We start from the raw sequence: 13,040 nt of genomic DNA, 5'->3' as shown, positions 1-13,040 counted from the left end.
GAAAAAGGAGAAACCGCAAGGCTTAACCACCATCACTTGTTTTGTGTACATGGACTGGTGACTGAAGGTTCATCCAATAGCCTCCCCAGCGTCTTTACCAGAGTCAGGACTTCTCTCAGACTACAGAGAGGAAGCACAGATCATTGCCTTAGCAGAGGATGGTTTCGATCCATCGACCTCTGGGTTATGGGCCCAGCACGCTTCCGCTGCGCCACTCTGCTCCTGATCACTATGACAAAGGAGAACAACAGACAGACAAACTGTTCTTAGGTAGGTCTAAAAAGGACCAGTTTGCCAAAGTCAAAAAGACTTGTGTACACATTGAGTTATATGTGCAGAAGTCTATTGGTCCGGTAAGATACATAGTCTCTGACATGAAGGTTTTCAAACGACAAATGTCCAATGGCAGTGGTGGGATTTGAACCCACGCCTCCTAAGAGACTGGAGCCTTAATCCAGCGCCTTGGACCGCTCGGCCACACTACCTATAGAAGCCTGTTACTCTTTAGTTTTTTTTGCCAAGATTTCGCAAATCAGTTTGACGTCGTCAAGTAAGATGCTTCACTGAAAAGTCAGACCAATGACATTCACAGGAAGAAGAATGTTTACCTCGAAGAAGTATTTCACTCTGCTGTTTGCCCAAAACTTATAAAGAAAAAGGAGAAACAGCAAGTCTTAACCACCATCACCTGTTTTTTGTTTTGTGTACATGGACTGGTGACTGAAGGATTCATCCAATAGCCTCCCCAGCGTCTTCACCAGAGTCAGGACTTCTCTCAGACTACAGAGAGGAAGCACAGATCATTGCCTTAGCAGAGGATGGTTTCGATCCATCGACCTCTGGGTTATGGGCCCAGCACGCTTCCGCTGCGCCACTCTGCTCCTGATCACTATGACAAAGGAGAACAACAGACAGACAAACTGTTCTTAGGTAGGTCTAAAAGGGACCAGTTTGCCAAAGTCAAAAAGACTTGTGTACACATTGAGTTATATGTGCAGAAGTCTATTGGTCCGGTAAGATACATAGTCTCTGACATGAAGGCTTTCAAACGACAAATGTCCAATGGTAGTGGTGGGATTTGAACCCACGCCTCCTAAGAGACTGGAGCCTTAATCCAGCGCCTTGGACCGCTCGGCCACACTACCTATAGAAGCCTGTCACTCTTTAGTTTTTTTTTCCAAGATTTCGCAAATCAGTTTGACGTCGTCAAGTAAGATGCTTCACTGAAAAGTCAGACCAATGACATTCACAGGAAGAAGAATGTTTACCTTGAAGAAGTATTTCACTCTGCTGTTTGCCCAAAACTTATAAAGAAAAAGGAGAAATCGCAAGTCTTAACCACCATCACTTGTTTTGTGTACATGGACTGGTGACTGAAGGATTCATCCAATAGCCTCCCCAGCGTCTTCACCAGAGTCAGGACTTCTCTCAGACTACAGAGAGGAAGCACAGATCATTGCCTTAGCAGAGGATGGTTTCGATCCATCGACCTCTGGGTTATGGGCCCAGCAAGCTTGCGCTGCGCCACTTTGCTCCTGATCACTATGACAAAGGAGAACAACAGACAGACAAACTGTTCTTAGGTAGGGCTAAAAAGGACCAGTTTGCCAAAGTCAAAAAGACTTGTGTACACATTGAGTTATATGTGCAGAAGTCTATTGGTCCGGTAAGATACATAGTCTCTGACATGAAGGTTTTCAAACGACAAATGTCCAATGGCAGTGGTGGGATTTGAACCCACGCCTCCTAAGAGATTGGAGCCTTAATCCAGCGCCTTGGACCGCTCGGCCACACTACCTATAGAAGCCTGTTACTCTTTAGTTTTTTTTGCCAAGATTTCGCAAATCAGTTTGACGTCGTCAAGTAAGATGCTTCACTGAAAAGTCAGACCAATGACATTCACAGGAAGAAGAATGTTCACCTCGAAGAAGTATTTCACTCTGCTGTTTGCCCAAAACTTATAAAGAAAAAGGAGAAACCTCAAGTCTTAACCACCATCACCTGTTTTTTGTTCTGTGTACATGGACTGGTGACTGAAGGATTCATCCAATAGCCTCCCCAGCGTCTTCACCAGAGTCAGGACTTCTCTCAGACTACAGAGAGGAAGCACAGATCATTGCCTTAGCAGAGGATGGTTTCGATCCATCGACCTCTGGGTTATGGGCCCAGCACGCTTCCGCTGCGCCACTCTGCTCCTGATCACTATGACAAAGGAGAACAACAGACAGACAAACTGTTCTTAGGTAGGTCTAAAAGGGACCAGTTTGCCAAAGTCAAAACACTCCCAGCTTGAGGATCATGTGTACACATTGAGTTATATGTGCAGAAGTCTATTGGTCCGGTAAGATACATAGTCTCTGACATGAAGGCTTTCAAACGACTAACGTCCAATGGCAGTGGTGGGATTTGAACCCACGCCTCCTAAGTGACTGGAGCCTTAATCCAGCGCCTTGGACCCCTCGGCCACACTACCTACAGACGCCTGTCACTCTTGAGTTTTTTTTGTCCAAGTTTCACAAATCAGTATGACGTCGTCAAGTAAGATGCTTCACTGAAAAGTCAGACCAATGACATTCACAGGAAGAAGAATGTTTACCTCGAAGAAGTATTTCACTCTGCTGTCTGCTCAAAACTTATAAAGAAAAAGGAGAAACCGCAAGGCTTAACCACCACCTCTTTTTTTGTGTACATGGACTGGTGACTGAAGGTTCATCCAATAGCCTCCCCAGCAGCTTCACCAGAGTCAGGACTTCTCTCAGACTACAGAGAGGAAGCACAGATCATTGCCTTAGCAGAGGATGGTTTCGATCCATCGACCTCTGGGTTATGGGCCCAGCACGCTTCCGCTGCGCCACTCTGCTCCTGATCACTATGACAAAGGAGAACAACAGACAGACAAACTGTTCTTAGGTAGGTCTAAAAGGGACCAGTTTGCCAAAGTCAAAAAGACTTGTGTACACATTGAGTTATATGTGCAGAAGTCTATTGGTCCGGTAAGATACATAGTCTCTGACATGAAGGCTTTCAAACGACAAATGTCCAATGGCAGTGGTGGGATTTGAACCCACGCCTCCTAAGAGACTGGAGCCTTAATTCAGCGCCTTGGACCGCTCGGCCACACTACCTATAGAAGCCTGTCACTCTTTAGTTTTTTTTTCCAAGATTTCGCAAATCAGTTTGACGTCGTCAAGTAAGATGCTTCACTGAAAAGTCAGACCAATGACATTCACAGGAAGAAGAATGTTTACCTTGAAGAAGTATTTCACTCTGCTGTTTGCCCAAAACTTATAAAGAAAAAGGAGAAATCGCAAGTCTTAACCACCATCACTTGTTTTGTGTACATGGACTGGTGACTGAAGGATTCATCCAATAGCCTCCCCAGCGTCTTCACCAGAGTCAGGACTTCTCTCAGACTACAGAGAGGAAGCACAGATCATTGCCTTAGCAGAGGACGGTTTCGATCCATCGACATCTGGGTTATGGGCCCAGCACGCTTCCGCTGCGCCACTCTGCTCCTGATCACTATGACAAAGGAGAACAACAGACAGACAAACTGTTCTTAGGTAGGTCTAAAAGGGACCAGTTTGCCAAGGTCAAAAAGACTTGTGTACACATTGAGTTATATGTGCAGAAGTCTATTGGTCCGGTAAGATACATAGTCTCTGACATGAAGGCTTTCAAACGACAAATGTCCAATGGCAGTGGTGGGATTTGAACCCACGCCTCCTAAGAGACTGGAGCCTTAATCCAGCGCCTTGGACCGCTCGGCCACACTACCTATAGAAGCCTGTCACTCTTTAGTTTTTTTTTCCAAGATTTCGCAAATCAGTTTGACGTCGTCAAGTAAGATGCTTCACTGAAAAGTCAGACCAATGACATTCACAGGAAGAAGAATGTTTACCTTGAAGAAGTATTTCACTCTGCTGTTTGCCCAAAACTTATAAAGAAAAAGGAGAAATCGCAAGTCTTAACCACCATCACTTGTTTTGTGTACATGGACTGGTGACTGAAGGATTCATCCAATAGCCTCCCCAGCGTCTTCACCAGAGTCAGGACTTCTCTCAGACTACAGAGAGGAAGCACAGATCATTGCCTTAGCAGAGGATGGTTTCGATCCATCGACCTCTGGGTTATGGGCCCAGCACGCTTCCGCTGCGCCACTCTGCTCCTGATCACTATGACAAAGGAGAACAACAGACAGACAAACTGTTCTTAGGTAGGTCTAAAAAGGACCAGTTTGCCAAAGTCAAAAAGACTTGTGTACACATTGAGTTATATGTGCAGAAGTCTATTGGTCCGGTAAGATACATAGTCTCTGACATGAAGGTTTTCAAACGACAAATGTCCAATGGCAGTGGTGGGATTTGAACCCACGCCTCCTAAGAGACTGGAGCCTTAATCCAGCGCCTTGGACCGCTCGGCCACACTACCTATAGAAGCCTGTTACTCTTTAGTTTTTTTTGCCAAGATTTCGCAAATCAGTTTGACGTCGTCAAGTAAGATGCTTCACTGAAAAGTCAGACCAATGACATTCACAGGAAGAAGAATGTTTACCTCGAAGAAGTATTTCACTCTGCTGTTTGCCCAAAACTTATAAAGAAAAAGGAGAAACCGCAAGTCTTAACCACCATCACCTGTTTTTTGTTTTGTGTACATGGACTGGTGACTGAAGGATTCATCCAATAGCCTCCCCAGCGTCTTCACCAGAGTCAGGACTTCTCTCAGACTACAGAGAGGAAGCACAGATCATTGCCTTAGCAGAGGATGGTTTCGATCCATCGACCTCTGGGTTATGGGCCCAGCACGCTTCCGCTGCGCCACTCTGCTCCTGATCACTATGACAAAGGAGAACAACAGACAGACAAACTGTTCTTAGGTAGGTCTAAAAGGGACCAGTTTGCCAAAGTCAAAACACTCCCAGCTTGAGGATCATGTGTACACATTGAGTTATATGTGCAGAAGTCTATTGGTCCGGTAAGATACATAGTCTCTGACATGAAGGCTTTCAAACGACTAACGTCCAATGGCAGTGGTGGGATTTGAACCCACGCCTCCTAAGTGACTGGAGCCTTAATCCAGCGCCTTGGACCCCTCGGCCACACTACCTACAGACGCCTATCACTCTTGAGTTTTTTTTGTCCAAGTTTCACAAATCAGTATGACTTCGTCAAGTAAGATGCTTCACTGAAAAGTCAGACCAATGACATTCACAGGAAGAAGAATGTTTACCTCGAAGAAGTATTTCACTCTGCTGTCTGCCCAAAACTTATAAAGAAAAAGGAGAAACCGCAAGGCTTAACCACCACCTCTTTTTTTGTGTACATGGACTGGTGACTGAAGGTTCATCCAATAGCCTCCCCAGCAGCTTCACCAGAGTCAGGACTTCTCTCAGACTACAGAGAGGAAGCACAGATCATTGCCTTAGCAGAGGATGGTTTCGATCCATCGACCTCTGGGTTATGGGCCCAGCACGCTTCCGCTGCGCCACTCTGCTCCTGATCACTATGACAAAGGAGAACAACAGACAGACAAACTGTTCTTAGGTAGGTCTAAAAGGGACCAGTTTGCCAAAGTCAAAAAGACTTGTGTACACATTGAGTTATATGTGCAGAAGTCTATTGGTCCGGTAAGATACATAGTCTCTGACATAAAGGCTTTCAAACGACAAATGTCCAATGGCAGTGGTGGGATTTGAACCCACGCCTCCTAAGAGACTGGAGCCTTAATCCAGCGCCTTGGACCGCTCGGCCACACTACCTATAGAAGCCTGTCACTCTTTAGTTTTTTTTTCCAAGATTTCGCAAATCAGTTTGACGTCGTCAAGTAAGATGCTTCACTGAAAAGTCAGACCAATGACATTCACAGGAAGAAGAATGTTTACCTTGAAGAAGTATTTCACTCTGCTGTTTGCCCAAAACTTATAAAGAAAAAGGAGAAATCGCAAGTCTTAACCACCATCACTTGTTTTGTGTACATGGACTGGTGACTGAAGGATTCATCCAATAGCCTCCCCAGCGTCTTCACCAGAGTCAGGACTTCTCTCAGACTACAGAGAGGAAGCACAGATCATTGCCTTAGCAGAGGATGGTTTCGATCCATCGACCTCTGGGTTATGGGCCCAGCACGCTTCCGCTGCGCCACTCTGCTCCTGATCACTATGACAAAGGAGAACAACAGACAGACAAACTGTTCTTAGGTAGGTCTAAAAGGGACCAGTTTGCCAAAGTCAAAACACTCCCAGCTTGAGGATCATGTGTACACATTGAGTTATATGTGCAGAAGTCTATTGGTCCGGTAAGATACATAGTCTCTGACATGAAGGCTTTCAAACGACTAACGTCCAATGGCAGTGGTGGGATTTGAACCCACGCCTCCTAAGTGACTGGAGCCTTAATCCAGCGCCTTGGACCCCTCGGCCACACTACCTACAGACGCCTATCACTCTTGAGTTTTTTTTGTCCAAGTTTCACAAATCAGTATGACTTCGTCAAGTAAGATGCTTCACTGAAAAGTCAGACCAATGACATTCACAGGAAGAAGAATGTTTACCTCGAAGAAGTATTTCACTCTGCTGTTTGCCCAAAACTTATAAAGAAAAAGGAGAAACAGCAAGTCTTAACCACCATCACCTGTTTTTTGTTTTGTGTACATGGACTGGTGACTGAAGGATTCATCCAATAGCCTCCCCAGCGTCTTCACCAGAGTCAGGACTTCTCTCAGACTACAGAGAGGAAGCACAGATCATTGCCTTAGCAGAGGATGGTTTCGATCCATCGACCTCTGGGTTATGGGCCCAGCACGCTTGCGCTGCACCACTCTGCTCCTGATCACTATGACAAAGGAGAACAACAGACAGACAAACTGTTCTTAGGTAGGGCTAAAAAGGACCAGTTTGCCAAAGTCAAAAAGACTTGTGTACACATTGAGTTATATGTGCAGAAGTCTATTGGTCCGGTAAGATACATAGTCTCTGACATGAAGGTTTTCAAACGACAAATGTCCAATGGCAGTGGTGGGATTTGAACCCACGCCTCCTAAGAGACTGGAGCCTTAATCCAGCGCCTTGGACCGCTCGGCCACACTACCTATAGAAGCCTGTTACTCTTTAGTTTTTTTTGCCAAGATTTCGCAAATCAGTTTGACGTCGTCAAGTAAGATGCTTCACTGAAAAGTCAGACCAATGACATTCACAGGAAGAAGAATGTTCACCTCGAAGAAGTATTTCACTCTGCTGTTTGCCCAAAACTTATAAAGAAAAAGGAGAAACCGCAAGTCTTAACCACCATCACCTGTTTTTTGTTTTGTGTACATGGACTGGTGACTGAAGGATTCATCCAATAGCCTCCCCAGCGTCTTCACCAGAGTCAGGACTTCTCTCAGACTACAGAGAGGAAGCACAGATCATTGCCTTAGCAGAGGATGGTTTCGATCCATCGACCTCTGGGTTATGGGCCCAGCACGCTTCCGCTGCGCCACTCTGCTCCTGATCACTATGACAAAGGAGAACAACAGACAGACAAACTGTTCTTAGGTAGGTCTAAAAGGGACCAGTTTGCCAAAGTCAAAACACTCCCAGCTTGAGGATCATGTGTACACATTGAGTTATATGTGCAGAAGTCTATTGGTCCGGTAAGATACATAGTCTCTGACATGAAGGCTTTCAAACGACTAACGTCCAATGGCAGTGGTGGGATTTGAACCCACGCCTCCTAAGAGACTGGAGCCTTAATCCAGCGCCTTGGACCCCTCGGCCACACTACCTACAGACGCCTGTCACTCTTGAGTTTTTTTTGTCCAAGTTTCACAAATCAGTATGACGTCGTCAAGTAAGATGCTTCACTGAAAAGTCAGACCAATGACATTCACAGGAAGAAGAATGTTTACCTCGAAGAAGTATTTCACTCTGCTGTTTGCCCAAAACTTATAAAGAAAAAGGAGAAACCGCAAGGCTTAACCACCATCACTTGTTTTGTGTACATGGACTGGTGACTGAAGGTTCATCCAATAGCCTCCCCAGCGTCTTTACCAGAGTCAGGACTTCTCTCAGACTACAGAGAGGAAGCACAGATCATTGCCTTAGCAGAGGATGGTTTCGATCCATCGACCTCTGGGTTATGGGCCCAGCACGCTTCCGCTGCGCCACTCTGCTCCTGATCACTATGACAAAGGAGAACAACAGACAGACAAACTGTTCTTAGGTAGGTCTAAAAAGGACCAGTTTGCCAAAGTCAAAAAGACTTGTGTACACATTGAGTTATATGTGCAGAAGTCTATTGGTCCGGTAAGATACATAGTCTCTGACATGAAGGTTTTCAAACGACAAATGTCCAATGGCAGTGGTGGGATTTGAACCCACGCCTCCTAAGAGACTGGAGCCTTAATCCAGCGCCTTGGACCGCTCGGCCACACTACCTATAGAAGCCTGTTACTCTTTAGTTTTTTTTGCCAAGATTTCGCAAATCAGTTTGACGTCGTCAAGTAAGATGCTTCACTGAAAAGTCAGACCAATGACATTCACAGGAAGAAGAATGTTTACCTCGAAGAAGTATTTCACTCTGCTGTTTGCCCAAAACTTATAAAGAAAAAGGAGAAACAGCAAGTCTTAACCACCATCACCTGTTTTTTGTTTTGTGTACATGGACTGGTGACTGAAGGATTCATCCAATAGCCTCCCCAGCGTCTTCACCAGAGTCAGGACTTCTCTCAGACTACAGAGAGGAAGCACAGATCATTGCCTTAGCAGAGGATGGTTTCGATCCATCGACCTCTGGGTTATGGGCCCAGCACGCTTCCGCTGCGCCACTCTGCTCCTGATCACTATGACAAAGGAGAACAACAGACAGACAAACTGTTCTTAGGTAGGTCTAAAAGGGACCAGTTTGCCAAAGTCAAAAAGACTTGTGTACACATTGAGTTATATGTGCAGAAGTCTATTGGTCCGGTAAGATACATAGTCTCTGACATGAAGGCTTTCAAACGACAAATGTCCAATGGTAGTGGTGGGATTTGAACCCACGCCTCCTAAGAGACTGGAGCCTTAATCCAGCGCCTTGGACCGCTCGGCCACACTACCTATAGAAGCCTGTCACTCTTTAGTTTTTTTTTCCAAGATTTCGCAAATCAGTTTGACGTCGTCAAGTAAGATGCTTCACTGAAAAGTCAGACCAATGACATTCACAGGAAGAAGAATGTTTACCTTGAAGAAGTATTTCACTCTGCTGTTTGCCCAAAACTTATAAAGAAAAAGGAGAAATCGCAAGTCTTAACCACCATCACTTGTTTTGTGTACATGGACTGGTGACTGAAGGATTCATCCAATAGCCTCCCCAGCGTCTTCACCAGAGTCAGGACTTCTCTCAGACTACAGAGAGGAAGCACAGATCATTGCCTTAGCAGAGGATGGTTTCGATCCATCGACCTCTGGGTTATGGGCCCAGCAAGCTTGCGCTGCGCCACTTTGCTCCTGATCACTATGACAAAGGAGAACAACAGACAGACAAACTGTTCTTAGGTAGGGCTAAAAAGGACCAGTTTGCCAAAGTCAAAAAGACTTGTGTACACATTGAGTTATATGTGCAGAAGTCTATTGGTCCGGTAAGATACATAGTCTCTGACATGAAGGTTTTCAAACGACAAATGTCCAATGGCAGTGGTGGGATTTGAACCCACGCCTCCTAAGAGATTGGAGCCTTAATCCAGCGCCTTGGACCGCTCGGCCACACTACCTATAGAAGCCTGTTACTCTTTAGTTTTTTTTGCCAAGATTTCGCAAATCAGTTTGACGTCGTCAAGTAAGATGCTTCACTGAAAAGTCAGACCAATGACATTCACAGGAAGAAGAATGTTCACCTCGAAGAAGTATTTTACTCTGCTGTTTGCCCAAAACTTATAAAGAAAAAGGAGAAACCTCAAGTCTTAACCACCATCACCTGTTTTTTGTTCTGTGTACATGGACTGGTGACTGAAGGATTCATCCAATAGCCTCCCCAGCGTCTTCACCAGAGTCAGGACTTCTCTCAGACTACAGAGAGGAAGCACAGATCATTGCCTTAGCAGAGGATGGTTTCGATCCATCGACCTCTGGGTTATGGGCCCAGCACGCTTCCGCTGCGCCACTCTGCTCCTGATCACTATGACAAAGGAGAACAACAGACAGACAAACTGTTCTTAGGTAGGTCTAAAAGGGACCAGTTTGCCAAAGTCAAAACACTCCCAGCTTGAGGATCATGTGTACACATTGAGTTATATGTGCAGAAGTCTATTGGTCCGGTAAGATACATAGTCTCTGACATGAAGGCTTTCAAACGACTAACGTCCAATGGCAGTGGTGGGATTTGAACCCACGCCTCCTAAGTGACTGGAGCCTTAATCCAGCGCCTTGGACCCCTCGGCCACACTACCTACAGACGCCTGTCACTCTTGAGTTTTTTTTGTCCAAGTTTCACAAATCAGTATGACGTCGTCAAGTAAGATGCTTCACTGAAAAGTCAGACCAATGACATTCACAGGAAGAAGAATGTTTACCTCGAAGAAGTATTTCACTCTGCTGTCTGCTCAAAACTTATAAAGAAAAAGGAGAAACCGCAAGGCTTAACCACCACCTCTTTTTTTGTGTACATGGACTGGTGACTGAAGGTTCATCCAATAGCCTCCCCAGCAGCTTCACCAGAGTCAGGACTTCTCTCAGACTACAGAGAGGAAGCACAGATCATTGCCTTAGCAGAGGATGGTTTCGATCCATCGACCTCTGGGTTATGGGCCCAGCACGCTTCCGCTGCGCCACTCTGCTCCTGATCACTATGACAAAGGAGAACAACAGACAGACAAACTGTTCTTAGGTAGGTCTAAAAGGGACCAGTTTGCCAAAGTCAAAAAGACTTGTGTACACATTGAGTTATATGTGCAGAAGTCTATTGGTCCGGTAAGATACATAGTCTCTGACATGAAGGCTTTCAAACGACAAATGTCCAATGGCAGTGGTGGGATTTGAACCCACGCCTCCTAAGAGACTGGAGCCTTAATTCAGCGCCTTGGACCGCTCGGCCACACTACCTATAGAAGCCTGTCACTCTTTAGTTTTTTTTTCCAAGATTTCGCAAATCAGTTTGACGTCGTCAAGTAAGATGCTTCACTGAAAAGTCAGACCAATGACATTCACAGGAAGAAGAATGTTTACCTTGAAGAAGTATTTCACTCTGCTGTTTGCCCAAAACTTATAAAGAAAAAGGAGAAATCGCAAGTCTTAACCACCATCACTTGTTTTGTGTACATGGACTGGTGACTGAAGGATTCATCCAATAGCCTCCCCAGCGTCTTCACCAGAGTCAGGACTTCTCTCAGACTACAGAGAGGAAGCACAGATCATTGCCTTAGCAGAGGATGGTTTCGATCCATCGACATCTGGGTTATGGGCCCAGCACGCTTCCGCTGCGCCACTCTGCTCCTGATCACTATGACAAAGGAGAACAACAGACAGACAAACTGTTCTTAGGTAGGTCTAAAAGGGACCAGTTTGCCAAGGTCAAAAAGACTTGTGTACACATTGAGTTATATGTGCAGAAGTCTATTGGTCCGGTAAGATACATAGTCTCTGACATGAAGGCTTTCAAACGACAAATGTCCAATGGCAGTGGTGGGATTTGAACCCACGCCTCCTAAGAGACTGGAGCCTTAATCCAGCGCCTTGGACCGCTCGGCCACACTACCTATAGAAGCCTGTCACTCTTTAGTTTTTTTTTCCAAGATTTCGCAAATCAGTTTGACGTCGTCAAGTAAGATGCTTCACTGAAAAGTCAGACCAATGACATTCACAGGAAGAAGAATGTTTACCTTGAAGAAGTATTTCACTCTGCTGTTTGCCCAAAACTTATAAAGAAAAAGGAGAAATCGCAAGTCTTAACCACCATCACTTGTTTTGTGTACATGGACTGGTGACTGAAGGATTCATCCAATAGCCTCCCCAGCGTCTTCACCAGAGTCAGGACTTCTCTCAGACTACAGAGAGGAAGCACAGATCATTGCCTTAGCAGAGGATGGTTTCGATCCATCGACCTCTGGGTTATGGGCCCAGCACGCTTCCGCTGCGCCACTCTGCTCCTGATCACTATGACAAAGGAGAACAACAGACAGACAAACTGTTCTTAGGTAGGTCTAAAAAGGACCAGTTTGCCAAAGTCAAAAAGACTTGTGTACACATTGAGTTATATGTGCAGAAGTCTATTGGTCCGGTAAGATACATAGTCTCTGACATGAAGGTTTTCAAACGACAAATGTCCAATGGCAGTGGTGGGATTTGAACCCACGCCTCCTAAGAGACTGGAGCCTTAATCCAGCGCCTTGGACCGCTCGGCCACACTACCTATAGAAGCCTGTTACTCTTTAGTTTTTTTTGCCAAGATTTCGCAAATCAGTTTGACGTCGTCAAGTAAGATGCTTCACTGAAAAGTCAGACCAATGACATTCACAGGAAGAAGAATGTTTACCTCGAAGAAGTATTTCACTCTGCTGTTTGCCCAAAACTTATAAAGAAAAAGGAGAAACCGCAAGTCTTAACCACCATCACCTGTTTTTTGTTTTGTGTACATGGACTGGTGACTGAAGGATTCATCCAATAGCCTCCCCAGCGTCTTCACCAGAGTCAGGACTTCTCTCAGACTACAGAGAGGAAGCACAGATCATTGCCTTAGCAGAGGATGGTTTCGATCCATCGACCTCTGGGTTATGGGCCCAGCACGCTTCCGCTGCGCCACTCTGCTCCTGATCACTATGACAAAGGAGAACAACAGACAGACAAACTGTTCTTAGGTAGGTCTAAAAGGGACCAGTTTGCCAAAGTCAAAACACTCCCAGCTTGAGGATCATGTGTACACATTGAGTTATATGTGCAGAAGTCTATTGGTCCGGTAAGATACATAGTCTCTGACATGAAGGCTTTCAAACGACTAACGTCCAATGGCAGTGGTGGGATTTGAACCCACGCCTCCTAAGTGACTGGAGCCTTAATCCAGCGCCTTGGACCCCTCGGCCACACTACCTACAGA

General features: G+C 45.5%; 20 non-coding genes across 20 annotated transcripts; all 20 read right to left on the bottom strand.

The window, feature by feature from the left end:
• Window positions 1–403: 403 nt before the first annotated feature.
• On the bottom strand, window positions 404–485 carry trnal-aag (transfer RNA leucine (anticodon AAG)). Its single transcript has one exon. It is a non-coding gene; the product is annotated as a tRNA-Leu (tRNA).
• A 578-nt stretch (window positions 486–1,063) lies between these two features.
• trnal-aag (transfer RNA leucine (anticodon AAG)) lies at window positions 1,064–1,145 on the bottom strand. Its single transcript has one exon. It is a non-coding gene; the product is annotated as a tRNA-Leu (tRNA).
• Window positions 1,146–1,716: 571 nt separating this feature from the next.
• Window positions 1,717–1,798, bottom strand: trnal-aag (transfer RNA leucine (anticodon AAG)). Its single transcript has one exon. It is a non-coding gene; the product is annotated as a tRNA-Leu (tRNA).
• Window positions 1,799–2,391: 593 nt separating this feature from the next.
• On the bottom strand, window positions 2,392–2,473 carry trnal-aag (transfer RNA leucine (anticodon AAG)). Its single transcript has one exon. It is a non-coding gene; the product is annotated as a tRNA-Leu (tRNA).
• Window positions 2,474–3,043: 570 nt separating this feature from the next.
• On the bottom strand, window positions 3,044–3,125 carry trnal-aag (transfer RNA leucine (anticodon AAG)). The gene has a single exon. It is a non-coding gene; the product is annotated as a tRNA-Leu (tRNA).
• A 571-nt stretch (window positions 3,126–3,696) lies between these two features.
• On the bottom strand, window positions 3,697–3,778 carry trnal-aag (transfer RNA leucine (anticodon AAG)). The gene has a single exon. It is a non-coding gene; the product is annotated as a tRNA-Leu (tRNA).
• Window positions 3,779–4,349: 571 nt separating this feature from the next.
• On the bottom strand, window positions 4,350–4,431 carry trnal-aag (transfer RNA leucine (anticodon AAG)). Its single transcript has one exon. It is a non-coding gene; the product is annotated as a tRNA-Leu (tRNA).
• A 593-nt stretch (window positions 4,432–5,024) lies between these two features.
• trnal-aag (transfer RNA leucine (anticodon AAG)) lies at window positions 5,025–5,106 on the bottom strand. Its single transcript has one exon. It is a non-coding gene; the product is annotated as a tRNA-Leu (tRNA).
• A 570-nt stretch (window positions 5,107–5,676) lies between these two features.
• trnal-aag (transfer RNA leucine (anticodon AAG)) lies at window positions 5,677–5,758 on the bottom strand. Its single transcript has one exon. It is a non-coding gene; the product is annotated as a tRNA-Leu (tRNA).
• Window positions 5,759–6,344: 586 nt separating this feature from the next.
• Window positions 6,345–6,426, bottom strand: trnal-aag (transfer RNA leucine (anticodon AAG)). Its single transcript has one exon. It is a non-coding gene; the product is annotated as a tRNA-Leu (tRNA).
• Window positions 6,427–7,004: 578 nt separating this feature from the next.
• Window positions 7,005–7,086, bottom strand: trnal-aag (transfer RNA leucine (anticodon AAG)). Its single transcript has one exon. It is a non-coding gene; the product is annotated as a tRNA-Leu (tRNA).
• A 593-nt stretch (window positions 7,087–7,679) lies between these two features.
• trnal-aag (transfer RNA leucine (anticodon AAG)) lies at window positions 7,680–7,761 on the bottom strand. Its single transcript has one exon. It is a non-coding gene; the product is annotated as a tRNA-Leu (tRNA).
• Window positions 7,762–8,331: 570 nt separating this feature from the next.
• On the bottom strand, window positions 8,332–8,413 carry trnal-aag (transfer RNA leucine (anticodon AAG)). The gene has a single exon. It is a non-coding gene; the product is annotated as a tRNA-Leu (tRNA).
• A 578-nt stretch (window positions 8,414–8,991) lies between these two features.
• Window positions 8,992–9,073, bottom strand: trnal-aag (transfer RNA leucine (anticodon AAG)). The gene has a single exon. It is a non-coding gene; the product is annotated as a tRNA-Leu (tRNA).
• Window positions 9,074–9,644: 571 nt separating this feature from the next.
• Window positions 9,645–9,726, bottom strand: trnal-aag (transfer RNA leucine (anticodon AAG)). Its single transcript has one exon. It is a non-coding gene; the product is annotated as a tRNA-Leu (tRNA).
• Window positions 9,727–10,319: 593 nt separating this feature from the next.
• Window positions 10,320–10,401, bottom strand: trnal-aag (transfer RNA leucine (anticodon AAG)). Its single transcript has one exon. It is a non-coding gene; the product is annotated as a tRNA-Leu (tRNA).
• Window positions 10,402–10,971: 570 nt separating this feature from the next.
• trnal-aag (transfer RNA leucine (anticodon AAG)) lies at window positions 10,972–11,053 on the bottom strand. Its single transcript has one exon. It is a non-coding gene; the product is annotated as a tRNA-Leu (tRNA).
• A 571-nt stretch (window positions 11,054–11,624) lies between these two features.
• Window positions 11,625–11,706, bottom strand: trnal-aag (transfer RNA leucine (anticodon AAG)). The gene has a single exon. It is a non-coding gene; the product is annotated as a tRNA-Leu (tRNA).
• Window positions 11,707–12,277: 571 nt separating this feature from the next.
• Window positions 12,278–12,359, bottom strand: trnal-aag (transfer RNA leucine (anticodon AAG)). The gene has a single exon. It is a non-coding gene; the product is annotated as a tRNA-Leu (tRNA).
• Window positions 12,360–12,952: 593 nt separating this feature from the next.
• On the bottom strand, window positions 12,953–13,034 carry trnal-aag (transfer RNA leucine (anticodon AAG)). The gene has a single exon. It is a non-coding gene; the product is annotated as a tRNA-Leu (tRNA).
• Between the last annotated feature and the right edge of the window lie 6 nt (window positions 13,035–13,040).

The sequence above is a fragment of the Solea solea genome, chromosome 14 (assembly GCF_958295425.1).
Source record: "Solea solea chromosome 14, fSolSol10.1, whole genome shotgun sequence".
Classification (NCBI taxonomy): Eukaryota; Metazoa; Chordata; class Actinopteri; order Pleuronectiformes; family Soleidae; genus Solea; species Solea solea.
The sequence above is the reverse complement of the archived record's forward strand: the minus strand, read 5'-3'. Positions and strand labels throughout refer to the sequence as shown.